Source organism: Chiloscyllium plagiosum, unplaced genomic scaffold, assembly GCF_037043375.1.
Source record: "Chiloscyllium plagiosum isolate Xiang-an unplaced genomic scaffold, Cpla_swu_hap1 HiC_scaffold_13, whole genome shotgun sequence".
Classification (NCBI taxonomy): Eukaryota; Metazoa; Chordata; class Chondrichthyes; order Orectolobiformes; family Hemiscylliidae; genus Chiloscyllium; species Chiloscyllium plagiosum.
Genome location: NW_028270151.1, coordinates 69,999,874 through 70,015,944, shown reverse-complemented (window position 1 = coordinate 70,015,944; position 16,071 = coordinate 69,999,874).

The window sequence follows — 16,071 nt, the reverse complement described above, 5'->3', positions numbered from 1 at the left end:
AACATGATCCTGAACCTTTTGTGAGTTGACCAATTTTTTGAATAGCCCACGTCTAGACTTCAGAACAGGTAACATAGTCTATGGCAGAGAATTGCTGGTGACATATGAATTAGGGTGATTATGAGTGACCCAGGGAAGCTGCCTATGATGTCCAGAGGCAGACTAGCCTCTCCTGACATAACTGAGGAAGAAATGGTGCAGCAGTTACAGAACTACCCTGAGGCACAGTTTTCGTTAGGGAAGACCCCGACCAAATTCAGGCAGAAGTATAATACACCCCAAGGACAGTGGACCCTAGATGATATGAGACGGGTCTGGGTAAAAACTGCTCGACAGAAAAATGAACACAGAATTAAATGGTCCCTTACATTAATGGGGCAAATTTGCCAGAGAAATGAAGTCATGTCCTGATCAGCCCATGATCATGAAGTAACCCAACTTAAAGAGCAATTAAAAGCAGTCAATGAACAGCTGCAGAAAGAAAGATCCAAATGGGAAATCGCGCACCTTAAACGTCAGAAACCTGAAAAAGAGAACAAGAAACTGAAGGACAAAATAACAGTCCTGTCAGTGTCTTCCCTAGTTGCCAAGCCCATACAGAATATGTACACAGTCACCAAGACATCCAGGAAGTGATTTGGAAACACAAAGCTATTGCCCTTGGGAAACAGAGGGACTCTATCAGTGAAAGCGATTCTTACGGCCCCGTAAAACCAGGAAAGTAAAGATAGAAAGAACTGGTCAGGCAGAGATTAGAGGATGGCGTTGAGGTAGATGTTCTGGTACAACAGACTGAAATGCGCACTGTGCATGGCCTTGCGACCTCTGAAAACATAGACAGATGGTCTAAAGAAACGCCTCACCCAAAAAAGGGGCCAATGAAGTTGTGGGAAAGCCTAGACCGGTTAAGGGGAATATATATGCTCCATCCCCAGATGGGATACAAATTTTGAATGTGATTGTTACCAAAGGAGAAGGATGCTTCCTCCATGAAGATATCAATGGTGCACTTGGAGTATGAGCAGGAGTTGCAAGCTGGCTTGACAGCAATAAACATTGGTTACAGGGGTATAGTCCACATAGGCAGCATGCTGGCTCAGTGGTTAGCACTGCTGCCTCACAGCACCAGGGGTCCAGGTTAGATTCCAGCCTCGGGTGTCTGTGTGGAATTTGCACATTTTCCCTGCGTCTACATGGGTTTTCTCCCAAGGTCTAAAGGTGTGCAGGTTAGGTGGATTGGCCATGTTAAATTGTTCAGGAATGTGAAGGGTAATGGGTCTGGATGGGATACTCTTTGGAGGGTCAATGTGGACTTATTGGGCCAACTAGCCTGTTTTCACACTGTAGGGATTCTATGAAGACCGAAAAGTCACAAATTGCTGTCAACAGTCCACAGAAAAAGTCCCAGAATATGAGGAAAGGTTTAGGGTGACCTGGAAAGAATATGCAGGAGTCCCAAAAGTGCTGAATGACAGGTAATTTGAAGGTTGTGATTACGGCCTGCTGAAGTCTACTTTAATGGCTGGACTTAAACCTGAGCTCACTAAAATGTTAAAGCTGACTAAACTGGACTGGACCAGGGGGCGACTAATTACTATGACATTGTGGACCCATCAACTCGACAGAAATGTGGGTGCCGAATTGCGAGCCCCACGGATAGAACAAATGGGAGAGACCCTCAGGAACCCTGAAAAGATCAAGATAAATGCCCAGGGAAATGTTACATCTGTGGGAAGGAAGACCGTTGGGCCGGGGTGCTGGCAAAGGGGAAAAGGGAGAAGTCGCCCAACAAACAGTGAAGAAGAGGAGATCCTGGAAGATGGGAATAAGACCTGGCTCCCAGAACACTTTAAAAAACTAACCATCCAGCAGCAGCAGGAGCTGCTAAAAATGACAAAAAAATGGAAAGAGCTTGCCCCGTGCTCCTCTACACTCCTACTGGCTTTCTGCCATCAGAGGGGAGATGGACTGTATGTGAACGTGAGGGCAGGCGAACTAGACATTGAGTACCTTTTGGACACAAGCACAGAATTGACGGGCCTGCCCCAGAGGTATGAGGCCAAACTCCCGCTAGACAGGACAGTGAGGGCAGCTTATGGAGCAGGAGCTGACAGGGTTGAAATCAAATGGACTGAACCCATACAACTTGAATTTGGCCCCAACGAGTTAGTAAACTTTATCTGAGGAGGAACTGTACCCCAGCCGCTGCTCGGGATGGATATCCTCACCCAGCTAAATTCAACTTTAAATTTCAATGATGGACAGATAACATGGTCCATCAGAATCCTACAAAGGGAAGGACAAAAAGACCATCTCATCTGTGCGAGAGACAAGGATGACCGCGGGTTACTACAAATGGAACCATGACTTTTACAAGAACATCTCCATCTTGCACCAAACAGGAAAAAACCCATAGTACCTTGAACAGCCCAGTGTGGCCAGTGTGAAAGGCAAGTGAATAATGGATATTAAGTACAGATCACAGGAAAACCAGATGGGCCATCACAACACCACACGCTATCATGACATCAGGGAGCCTAATCCCTGGAGCATCGGCATAGCCAGCAGAATTACAGGCTCTGACTGAAGCCTGCAGAACAGCAGAGGATCAATCTGCCAACTTTTACACAGACTCACGCTATGGTGCAGAGTGTTATCTCATGAGTGGCGCCCCATTATCTTACTGTCAGAGACTAACCGATGCTGTAAGTTCTGCCTCCTCACTGGTATCGGCTGCCTGGAAAGACCCGCTGGAGGGAGGTCATGATACCGTACCAGACGAGTAGGTTCTTGTGAAAAAGATCCACAAGGAACTCTTTGATGTGATATGGGAAGGACCATACTAGGTGCTGTTGATCACCCAGTTGGCTGTCAAGGTCCAAGGAAAGAAGGCCTGGATTCATGTTTCCCACATCAAACAGGCAGCTCACAGTGCATAGAACTTTACAGCACAGAACAGGCCCTTCGGTCCTCGACGTTACGCCAACCTGTGAACTAATCTAAGGCCATTCCCCTACACTATCCCATCATCATCCATATGCTTATCCAAGGACTGTTTCGATGCCCTTAATGTGGCTGAGTTAACTACATTGGCAGGAAGGCATTCCACACTCTTACCACTCTCTGAGTAAAGAACATGCCTCTGACATCTGTCTTAAACCTATCACTCCTCAATTTGTAGCTATGCCCCCTCATACAAACTGATGTCATATTCTGAAGCAAAAGACTCTCACTGTCTACCCTATCTAATCCTCTGATCATCTTGTATGTCTCTATTAAATCCCCTTTTAGCCCTTCTTCTCTCCAATGAGAACAGACCCAAGTCCCTCAGCGTTTCCTCATAAGACTTTCGCTCCAGACCAGGCAACATCCTGGTAAATCTCCCCTGCATCTTTTCCAATGCTTCCACATCCTTCATGTAATGGGGCGACCAAAACTGTACACAATATTCCAAGTGAGCCTGCACTCGCATTTTATACAGTTGCAGCATGACATCACAGCTCTAGAACTCAATCCCTCTACCAATGAAACCTAACACACCGAATGCCTTCATAACAGCATTATCAACCTGGGTGGCAACTTTCAGGGATCTATGTACATGGATACCAGGATCCCTCTGCACATCCACACTACCAAGAATCTTTCCATTGACCCAGTATTCTGCTTTCCTGTTATTCTTTCCAAAGTGAATCACCTCATATTTATCTGCACTCAACTCCATTTGCCACCTCTCAGCCCAATTCTGCAGTTTGTCCAAGTCCCCCGCAAACTAACATTCTTCCACACTGTCCACTATTCCACCGACTTTAGTGTCATCTGCAAATTTACTAACCCATCCACCTATGCCTGCGTCCAAGTCCTTTATGAAAATGACAAAGAGCAGTGGTCCCAAAACAGATCCTTGTGGCACACCACTAGTAACCGGTCTCCAGACTGAATATTTTCCATCAACCACCACTCACTGCCTTCTTCCAGAAAGCCAGTTTCTAATCCAAACTGCTAAATCACCCTCAATCCCATGTCTCTGCATTTTCTCCATCCTGAAGAAGGGCTTATGCCCGAAACGTCGATTCTCCTGTTCCCTGGATGCTGCCTGACCTGCTGCGCTTTTCCAGCAACACATTTTCAGCTCTGATCTCCAGCATCTGCAGACCTCACTTTCTCCTCATTTTCTCCATCAGCCTATCATGTGGAACCTTATCAAAGGCTTTACTGAAGTCCATGTACCTCAGACACTATCCTCATCCACATGCTTGGTCACCTTCTCAAAAAACTCAGTGAGGTTTGTGAGACATGACCTGCCCTTGACAAAATCATGTTGACTATTTCAAATTAAATTCTTGTTTGCTATAAATCCTATCTCTTAGAATCTGTTCTTAAAATCTTTTCTACAACAGATATAAGGCTTACTGGTCTATAATTACTTGGGTTATCTCTACTGTAATCCTCCAATCTACTGGTACTAAACCTGTAGACAATGACAACTCAAAGATCAAGGCCAAAGGCTCCACCATCTCCTCCCTAGTTTCCCTGAGAATCCTCGGATAAATCTCATCTGGCTCAGGGGACTGATCTACTTTCACACCTTCTAGAATTGATAACACCTCCACCTTACTAACTTCAATCCTTTCTAGTCTAATAGCCTGTATCTCAATCTTCTCCTCTACAATGTTCTCCTTCTCCTGAGTGAAAACAGGTAAGAAACATTCATTTAGCCCCTCTCCGATCTCCACAGGGTATACACACAACTTCCCACTTCTGTCTTTGACTGACCCTATTCCTACCCTAGTCAACCTTTTATTCCTCACATACCTATAGAAAGCATTAGGGTTCTCCTTTATCCTACCTGCTAAAGACTGCTCATGTCCCCTCCATGCTCTTCTTAACTCTCTCTTTGAATCTTTCCTAGCTAATCTGTAACTCTCCATTGCCTCATCTGAACCATCTCAATGCCTGTCAGGGCCTGCCAGGAAGTGTGATTCACTGATTTAAATCTTTAAACCTTACCTTGAGTGTCGGAATGCTCCTTTTCTGTTTTCAGCAGCAGGAAGAGCAGGAGCTTGGAGCAAGGGCCTGCTGGGAAAGGCGAGTCCCTAACTTAAATCTTCTATCTGACATCGGAGAGCAGAGGTTTCTGGGAAAGGAAGGACATTTTATTTTCCCGTCAGCTATTTAAGTGAGTGTTTTCTAAACCCGAGAACCTGCCCTTGTAGGGCCTCCCACCCATCCACCTCCTCTAACCTTAAACACCAGGAACACATCAAGTAAGCTTCTCTTCTTGTTTACTTTCTGATAAGGGGACTAGCAGGGATGACAGTGCAGGGAGAGGAAGGTTCCTCCTGCATGATGTTTGAGGTGAGGGACGCCATTAGTGTCCCATCCAAGTACATCTACAGGAAGTGCACCCTACTCTTGCTCCTCCAACACTGCGTGAGAGAACTGGAGTGGGAGCTGGATGAACTTCGGATCATTCGGGAGGCAGAGTCTGTGATAGATAAGAGTTACAGGGAAGTAGTTACTCCGAGGCATGAAGAAAGCTGGGTAACTGTTCAAAGGGAGAGAAAATAGTCAGTGAAGGGATCCACTGTGGTCATTCCCCTGAAAAATGAGTGTATTGTTTTGGATACTGTTGTGGGGGGGGGAATGCCTTACCAGGGGCATGCATTGGGGTGCAGGTCTCTGGCACAGAGTCTGACCCTGTTGTACAGAAGGGAATGGGGTGAAAGAGGGAGAGTGTTAGTCGTTAGGGACTCAATAGTTAGAGGGACATATAGAAGGTTTGTTGGGAATGAAAGAGATTCCCAGTTAGTGTTTTGCTTCCTAGGTCCATGATGTCTTGGATCGTGTCTTTGGGTTCTTGAAGGGAGACGGTGACCAGTCCCGCATAGGTACCAATGACATAGGTAGAAAGACGGATATGGATGTAAGGCAGGATTTCAGGGAGCTAGGGTGGAAGCTCAGAGCTAGAACAAACAGAGTTATCATCTCTGGTTTGTTACCCGTTCCACGTGATAGCGAGGGGAGAAACAGGGAGAGATATCAACTTCCCCAACATTGACTGGAAATGTTATAACTCTAATACGTCGGATGGATCAGTTTTTGTTCAAGTGTACAGGAAGGTTTCCTGACACAGTGTGTCGAAGGGCTGACAAGAGGGGAGGCCACATTGGATCTGGTGCTTGGTAATGAACCAGGCCAGGTGTTTGATATAGTGGTAGGTGAGCACTTTGGAGAGAATGACCATAATTTAGTTACATTTAGTTTAGTGATGGAAAGGGATAGGTATATGCCACAGGAACAAAGTGATAGATGGGGGAAGGGCAATTATAATGTGGTTCATCAAGACTTAGGAGGCATAGAATAGGGTAGCAAAATGCAGAGGATGGGGACAATCAAAATGTGGAGCTGGTTGAAGGAACAGTTATTGCGTCTCCTTGATAGATATGTCCCTGTCAGGCAGGGAGGAAGTGATTAGGTAGGGAAACCGTGGTTTACTACAGAAATTGTATCTCTTGTTAAGTGGAACAGTGGGACCAGAGACTGACTGACCACCACGATTATTGTTATTCTAACAGTGCATGTTTTCTTTTTGAAAAGTGCAGTTGCAAACAAACTGTTAAAAATATATACTACCCCCAACTGTGACCCATGTCCTTGCAAGTCCCTCCAATATTTAAGAGACACAAGTGGTCTATTTGAGTGAGGACAAGAATTGTGTGACTCTCTTTGAAAAGTCTCAGTAAAATCGAAAGGGGGCTCTGTGAAGTATTGTGTTTTAGGTTATCTTTACAAACTCACTCACCAGCTCGCTATATTCATTAGTACTGGATTCCTGTTCACTCATTCATAACTCTTTACTAACCCATTGTTTACTATAACTCTGTTTCATTTGTTCATTTACAAAACCATGTTTTGTAGTATATCTTACTATTACAGAGCAGACTAAAATTAAAACACCCCTTTCACCATAAACCCTTATCAGGTCTATTTCTACATCAAAAGCTACCTCTGAATAGGTGTCATTATGGTAAACAATATCACCCCCATCAAATCTCCATGAAAAATTACAATATTAATCAGCTCGGAGAAAGTGAGGACTGCAGATGCTGGAGATCTGAATTGAGAATGTGGTGCTGAAAAAGCACAGCAGGCCAGGCTTTATTAATCAGCCCTTACCAACTGTCTCTTGGGCATGAATAGTTTGCAGAACATCAAACAGTTTCCCCAATTAGTATGTACTTGTTATATACCTTTTGACTGGTCCCATTGCCTCTTTGAGAACTAACTGTCAAAGCAGAGCTGAAGTGAAATTGCATGAATGAATAAAATTCACATCAGCAAATAGTAAACAAATCTCACAACCCAGCTATGGTAAACTGTTTAATATCCTTTATTTCTTTATTAAGTACAGGTACTTAATTCTAACTTATTTGGAGCATATAGGCCTAGTATTTTTACTAACTCAAAAGACAAATAGACTAACACGCCTCTTAATAATGCAAGAAGACGGGACAGAGACTCTTAATCCTTTCCGGAGTAGCAGCAGCACTTAGCACAATGATAGAAACCCCTCAAACCTTTGTATAGTATTGATAAAACAACATAACACCATAGTAATGGAATTTTAATATGTGGAAGTACCATGTATAAAGGGGGTCGTGTAAGAACTGTATTTTGGGATTCTAATGCCATCTCAAACTTGTGCTACTTTTGCCACATACCGATTTCGGTCATTATTGGAACACAATCCTACAGGTTCTGGGACATAGTTTGCTGGTTTGGTTGCCATCATTAACATGAATTACCTGAGACACATTGAAAGACCTGAACATTTAATGACTCTTAGAATTCCATTGTAGATACTCTGCCCCATGTTCTCTTCTCTTTTTCTTCATGAAGGCTGGTTAGTTTGAAATAAGGAAGCGGGGGGGGGGGGTTGGGGACGTGGGGGGAACAATAGCAAAAAGGAAAGGCTATTGATACGGCATTGTCTAGCTAAGGACAATGAATAGAACACCCGCACTTATATAGCAGCTTCAATAACCTGCCAAACTACAGTGCCAGCTGGTGTTCAAGGTCTGGTAACCATGGCTGTAAGCTCATCTCTTTGCCATATCAGAATGGGGCAAATGGAAGAGGCTAATACAGAACTATCTCAGTTGGGGCATGGACTGAACCTCACACTTGATGTTAAACACCAACCTCTAATCATTGGAGTTAACCAACCCATCCAAAGTGCTTTGTATTTAATGAACCTGGTGTTTGCACTCTCTGAGGGCCCACAACAGCAATGTGCGACTGATGAGACAATCTCCATTGAGCAATGTCATTTAAGAGATAAACATTTCAAATGTTCCTGGCCAATGTGAACAGAATTGTTGGTTGCATAATGATGGTCAAGCTCTACATGGACATTGTGAGACAGATTTGTTAACAAAACCATTAGGGCACAACAAACCATTTCTGACCAAATGCAGTAAAGGTTCCCATTGGTTTTCATCGCTTCTGTCACCTTCTGAGAGAGTTAGGATAATGACCACCTTGTTCATGTTATGATCAGTCCCTAGGTGTGGGTCCCCAATTTATTATGGGTCACAATGGAACCTCCAACATCACAGGTAAGGACAAATCTGCTGCCTCCCCTTCTTCATCCACTGACTCTCTTATTTGGTCAGAATAAGATTAATTTTAAAAATGGAAAACTTACCTTGTAGATACCTTTCTCCTAGACAAAATGAATTTATATTGTAAAATTAGTCAATTTAACAGACTTTGAGAGTCAAGTTCTGCAGCACCAACCCCAATCTAAGGGGGCTTGTATGATTAGTGACTTTGTAGTTTCCTTCCTTATATCCCTCAGTATCCCATGCAGTCCAAGCAACTTCAAATACAATCATCTTTTCAAATACCTGTTTACTGAAAAGCAAAGTCATATTTTATCAGAGCATTTTGCCTTATTCTCCTCAGGTCAATTTGCAAGAAAGGTAAAGGGAAAACAACAGCTACACTGGATGAGGGGGTGGATGCTGCTTTGGTTGGAAAGTTAACTTAATTGCTTGAATTGTTGTCTTGGGAATGCACCCGCAGCTAATGATGACTGATAATCATTTGCCAAACTTTGTTAAACTCCTATAGCTATCTATCTCTTTAACTACTTCTCATATCTGATCCTACCCATTTCACAGCTGATGGTTTCACAGCTGGAACTGGATGCCCAGATCCACAGCAGTGATAGAGGGAGGAGCTTGCAAATGAGGATCGCCTACAAGCCAGATTCTCTCTTCCGTTAGTCACTCACACTGTTAGGAAAGGTCTGATCATTTGGTGTTGGAAACATTTGGAGGTGGAGGACATACCTCAAACTCATGACTTAGGTAAAGGTTTTGGTCCAGTTCCCACAACTAGCCTTGCCTACATGAAGATCAAAGATAAAAAGCTTTAAGATGCACCTCTGGCCACTCTATGGCATCTGCCACCCACCTTTCAACTGCTGCCTGTCAGGACAGGAAACAGTAAATAGGATCAGAGAGGGGGATAGGATCAAGGGTAAGAGACAGGGTAAGGGATGGGCCAGCAAGTCATTAGCACAACCAAGAGAAAGTTCAACTGTGCTGTGTATATTTCCTACACAAACTGCATGGTGTATCTAAATACAGTCAGTTTGACAATTGCTTCACATATTGCCTTGCCAAATTATTCAAAATAGATAGGTAAGAGACTGGAAGATGTCTGGCAGCATCAGGAGGTGGAGAAGTTGACATTTTGGGTATAATCTGCAATTCTGGTTTCCCTGCTACAGGAACCTTTGCTATTATCCAGATTATGTGCAGCACAGATTCAGAGACAGGATAACCAATATGCAAAAAATTGTATGGAGGTGCCATCATCCCTCCATTTTGCACACTGCTCCCACAGAAATGACAAGTGACCAAAACATCCTGAACAGACAATGTAGAATGACTTGGAGAAACTATCCCTGTAATACCATGATACTCCACCACCAACCCCCCGCAGCCCCTAGCAGCACTACTAAGCATCAGTTGTGAATGTGGTCCCAATCAAGCAGGTTGGTGTCAAGCTTCTTGTGTGTTGTTGGGTCTGCACTCATCCAGACAAGTGGGGTGTATTCCATCATACTTCAGAATGTGCCTTGAGATGGTGGATGGATGGAACAAGTTCCAGGTAATTTCTAATCAACCTGTTGAGACATGTTATGACACACCTCTGGAGCAGGTGGGGCTTCAATCTGGGACTGTTGGATCAGAGGTAGGGACACTACCACTGTGCCATGAGAGCCCCACATTTAGCACTGCTGTCTAATAGTTGATATAGGGTGCTGCTATCAATCCTCCTTTTTAGGCAGTTTATAATCAACTTGAACAGAGGATGTTGTGACACACCTTTGGAACAGGTGGGACTTAAACCAGGGTCTCCAGGCTAAGATGTAGAGACAATACTACTGTGCCATGAGAACCTAAAGGAACAGGTTCTGTACTTGGTTATTCAAAAGTGACCACAATGGATCCTATACAGAATCTCCTCTCATATTGCTTTGGGTTTTACAAGTTGATTGTTAAATACTCAAAGGTTGCTGACTATCATCACATGCTTGCACTATAATTGTGGTACTGTCAAAGACCTGATAGTTGGAACACTATTCTGACCAAGCTATTTTATAGCATTTTCTAATATGGATAACATTCCTCATTTTCCATCTATGCTTTTCTGGTTTCTTGTTTGTTTCTTAGGAACAATAGGTATGATATGTATGATAGGTATGATATGTATGCTTACACCACGACACTGAGTCATTTCTAAGTTTTCTAGAAGACCTAGTTGTAAACATGTCTGTCTGCTCTTTAAAGATATCTTTTGACTCTATAAGACATGGAGATGTTTGTTATTCTCATTGCCTCTTCAGTTGGAGATCTGTAACACCTGCTCCTTGTAGATTACTCCTTGATAACTGAACATCCACTGCTTTGAGCCATTCCAAATATCCAATCAGTATTCAAGAGTGTGGTGCTGGAAAAGCACAGCAAGTTAGGCAGCCTCCCAGGAGCAGGAGAATCAATGTTTCGGGCATAAACCTTTCAGCAAGGAGCCTGCTCCTGGCCCACCGAACAAAGCTCTTCAGCTCAATCAGTATCGTAACACTGTCTCCTGTATGAAGTTTGAGCCTTTAACTTCCAAAATGTTTGCTCTTGGCCACTTACTTCTGTTAGGAATTCTGTATTTTCATTGTTTTTATTACTCCGAGTTTCCTGTATTGTCTGCTTTCCAGAGACTTGCATTCTTTCTTTAATTTCATACTTAGATTTATGGAATTGCTTTAAATGCATTGTCAACTTTATGTGCTCAATGCTTGGCAATCTTTCCTTATATGTGTTTTTTTTAGTTCATCTTTAAATATATCATATCATCATCAAAGGAATGGCTGTAGAGGGTCAGTAAGGAACGATTTGAGGGATTCCCCACATCTCAGAAATGTTTGATTGAATCACAATTGCTCAGTTACAAGATTTCATTTTGAACTGAAGTATGCTTTAAATGCTTACAGAGCAGTTCCACTGTCTGTAGAGACCTTTTCCTACCTCTTTTGCATGAGGACATTATTGGCAAAGGACCCTGCTGCATCACTGCTGATTCTCAGTGTGCTTTTCACTAGGGTAAGCCTTCTGATTTTTTTATTCTTTGACAAAGCTTTCTTCTGATTTCTCCCATACATCTACTATTAATGGCTCCAAACTATTTCAAACTGGTGTGACCATTGCTTAGTTTTCCACTAAAATGGTGCTTTTATCTCTCTTATCAAAGCTCATCTGGATCTATCAAGCCCTGTAGACCCCGCTGGGAGTGTGGGACTGCGGCTTAAATATTTTGACATCTTTCTGGGTGGACACAATTCTGGACATTACTTTGTCATCAGAACATATGCATGCTCAAACTGCAATTGCAGTCATAAATGAGGTGAAAATCGAGAAATTATACATGTTCAATGTACTATAGTTTGTACTATACTATACTATAGTTTGTACTATACTATACTATAGTGTTTCTAGATAAATTCAGAAAAATATTTAGATTAGATTACAGTGCGGAAACAGGCCCTTCGGCCCAACAAGTCCACACCGACCCAGTGAAGCGCAACCCACCCATACCCCTACATTTACCCCTATACCTAACACTACGGGCAATTTAGCATGACCAATTCACCTGACCTGCACATCTTTGGATTGTGGGAGGAAACCGGAGCACCCGGAGGAAACCCATGCAGACACGGGGAGAACGTGCAAACTCCACACAGTCAGTCGCCTGAGGCGGGAATTGAACCCAGGTCCCTGGCACTATGAGGCAACAGTGCTAACCACTGTACCACCGTGCCGCCCACATTTATATGCCAGCTTTATCCAATACTCGCTTTAGTTTCCCCAATTATTTTTAAGTTTTACCCTGATTGTATCCACATAGTTTGGTGCAGCTATATCCAAGTTCAAGGTGAAATGAATTTACTCATGCATCAGAGAAATGTTAAGCTCTAAGCACAAGGCAAGTGCAGTTGCTAATCATTGAGCAGCAGAGGGTGCTGTTGACCAGTTAGAATGTGGGCTGGATGGACCTGCAGATATAAAGTTGCAGTGAAGGAGGGAAGGGCCAAAATGTGAGTGCTTACCTAGAGCTGGTGCCAGATTTTGTCTCAGATTGAGCCCTACAATTTCAGTAGCCTCTCATTCCTGATGAAGGGCTAATGCCCGAAGCGTTGATTGTCCTGCTCCTCGATGCTGCCTAACCGGCTGTGCTTTTCCAGCACCACAGTCTCGACTTTGATTTCCAGCATCTGCAGTCCTTATTTTCTCCTACATGAGCATCATGCCAAATCAATTGCAAAGCCCCTGTGTGCACAGGCAAGAAGACCAAGAGGGGATTTCAATAAGGTGCTAACATGTCACTCAGGGTTTAGGTAGAGTAGTGTGGACTTGTTGGGCTGAAGGGCCTGTTTCCACACTGTAGGGAATCTAATCTAAAATGTAAAGTTACACCAATGTAGTTTTCGCTCAATTTTAGAAAATTGAGGGGTGCTGAAATTGAGATACTTAATCGATTAAAGGATTTAATAGAACAGAACGGGGAAATTATTTTCTTTATCGAGATAATCCAGATCAATAAGATGTGTTCTTAGAATTAGAGCTAGGTTACATTGGTTTTCTAGAATCCTAATCCCACAACATGTTGTGAATGTTGAATGAAATCACATTAACACAACTGAGATTGACAGAGTGTTATTTTGGACGATATTGTCAACAGTATGGAGGAAAGGCAAATATCAATCTTGATGTATAAATCATCGAAACTGGATAGAATACCAGGTTCGAGGACCTACATGTTCCTTTGGGCCATACATACAGAATCATGCAAAACTAGGAGGAAGTGTGCATTGTGAGGAGAACACAAAAGACATTTGGAGAAGTTATGTGAGTGAACAAAAAATTAGCAAACTGAATACAAGTAAGAAAATGCGAGGTTATTGATTTTGGTAGGAAGAAAGAGCGATACAGAGTATTTAATAAATGGTGAGAGGCTGGGAAATGACAACTCTTCATTCACAAACAAAACCTGAAAGTTAGTTTGCAGGCACAGCAAGCAATTTAGAAGGGAAATATTAACTTTTTTTTATTCAAAGAGTATTAGCATAGGAGTAAAGATGGCTTGTGCAATTATACAGAACCTTGGTTAGGGACCATGCCTGGAGAACTGTATGCATTTTTGGTCTCCTTACCTATGGAAAGATACACTTAGCATTGAAAAGGTGCAACAAAGTTCATAAACTAATAATGCAAGTAAAATACAGATGAAAATCAATTGGTTGCCAGTGGGATTCTTGGCATCCTCAGGACTGCTCAACCAGAGTGGCCTAATCCCACAATCTAATGTTAGATACTGTATTCTGAATTTTGCAAACACAGGCTGGTCAGTATTGTGCCTATTATGGACAGGTGAATATATGTTGTTTGAAGTGATTCATCAGTCTATGGAACATAGAGTTTAAGTGTCTGGCATCATAGTAACACTGGAGTTAATATATCACATTACTCTTTTCTATGGTCATATTAAGATTGGTCCGTGGACAAGGACCCTTTAATTCATTATGATACCAGATATGATATCCCCAAATGGTTATGCTCCTACACGCGGAAGGAGGAGTTGACTCCTGTTTCTAATTTAACACCTCTCTAGACTGGTTGTAACAAGGTTCATTGAGAAAAAAAAGCTTGTCCTTATGGTTGCCTTTTCCCAAGGTATTTATTTTTTTAAAGTAGCCAAACTGAACATAGAACATGGAACTTTACTGCACAGTGCAGGCCCTTCGGCCCTTAATGTTACGCCGACCTGTGAAACCAATCTGAAGCCCATCCAACTTACAATATTCTATTATCATTCATATGTTTATCCAATGACCATTTAAATGCCCTCAAATTTGGCCTTAAAGACCTTCCCTCCAAACCAGGGAACATCCTGGTAAATCTCCTTCCACATCTTTCCTATAATGCGGTGACCAGAACAGTCCACAATACTCCAAGTGTGGCCATACCAGATGTTTGTACAGCTGCGACATGACCTCACGCCTCCAAAACTCAATTTCTCTACCAATAAAAGCTGACACACCGTCCGGCTTATTAACAACCATACCAACCTGGGTGACAACTTTCAGGGATCTATGCACATGGATACCGAGATCTCTCTACTCATCCACACTGCCACGAATCTTACTGTTAGCCCAATACTCTGTTATTCCTTCCAAAGGGAATCACCTCACACTTTTCCGCATTAAACTCCATTTGCCACCTCTCAGCCCAGCTCTGCAGCTTATTTAAGTCCCTGTGTAACCTGTAACATCCTTCCGCACCATCCACAACTCTACCGACTTTAGTGTCATACGCAAATTTACCAACAAGGGAAGAACATTTGCTATCCTGTCATCCTATGGCACTAATCCTGTAGACAATGACAACATAACGATCAAAGCCAAAGGCTCTGCAATCTCCTCCCTAGCTTCCCAGAGAATCCTAGGATGAATCCGATCTGGCTCAGGGGAACCCATCTATTTTCACACTTTCCTGAATTGCTAACTCCTCCTCCTTATGAATCTCAATCCCGTCTAGTCTAATAGTCTGTATCTCAGCATTCTCCTCGACAACATTGTCTTTTTCCTGTGTGAATACTGACAAAAAATATTCATTTAGCACCTGTCCAATCTCCTCTGACTCCACACACAACTTCTAACTACTGTCCTTGACTGACCCTAACCTTACTCTAATCATTCTTTTCTTTCTGACATACCCATAGAAAGCTTTAGGGTTCTCCTTGATCTTATCTGCCAATGACTTCTCATGTCCCCTTTTGGATCTTCTTAGATCTCTCTTTAGGTCCTTCCTGGCTAGCTTGTAACTCTCAAGTGCCCTAATTGAGCCTTCGTATCTCATCTTTACATAATAAGCCTCCTGCTTCCTCTTGACAAACGATTCAACTTCTTTAGTAAACCACGGTTCCTTCACTTGACCATTTCCTCCCTGCCTGACAGGTACGTACTTATCAAGGACATACATTAGCTGTTCCTTGAACAAGCTCCACATTTCTATTGTGCCCATCCCCTGAATTTTCCTTCCCCATCCTGTGCATTCTAAATCTTGCCTAATTGCATCATAATTTCCTTTCCCCCAGCTATAACTCTTGCCCTGCGGTATATACCTATCCCTTTCCATCGCTAACGTAAACATAACAGAATCATGGCCACTATCACCAAAGTGGTCACCTACCTCCAAATCTAACACCTGGCCTTGTTCATTACCCAGTACCAAAACTGATCCTATCTAAAGTACTCAAACTATAGCATTTCCAGTCAATATTTGCAAAGTTAAAATCCCCCATAAAATCTACCCCATTACTTTCACTCCTGTCAAGAATCATCTGTGCAATTCTTTCCTCTACATTTCTGGAACTATTCGGAGGCCTATAGAAAACTCCCAACAGGTAACCTCTCCTTTCCTGTTTCTAACCTCAGCCCATACTACC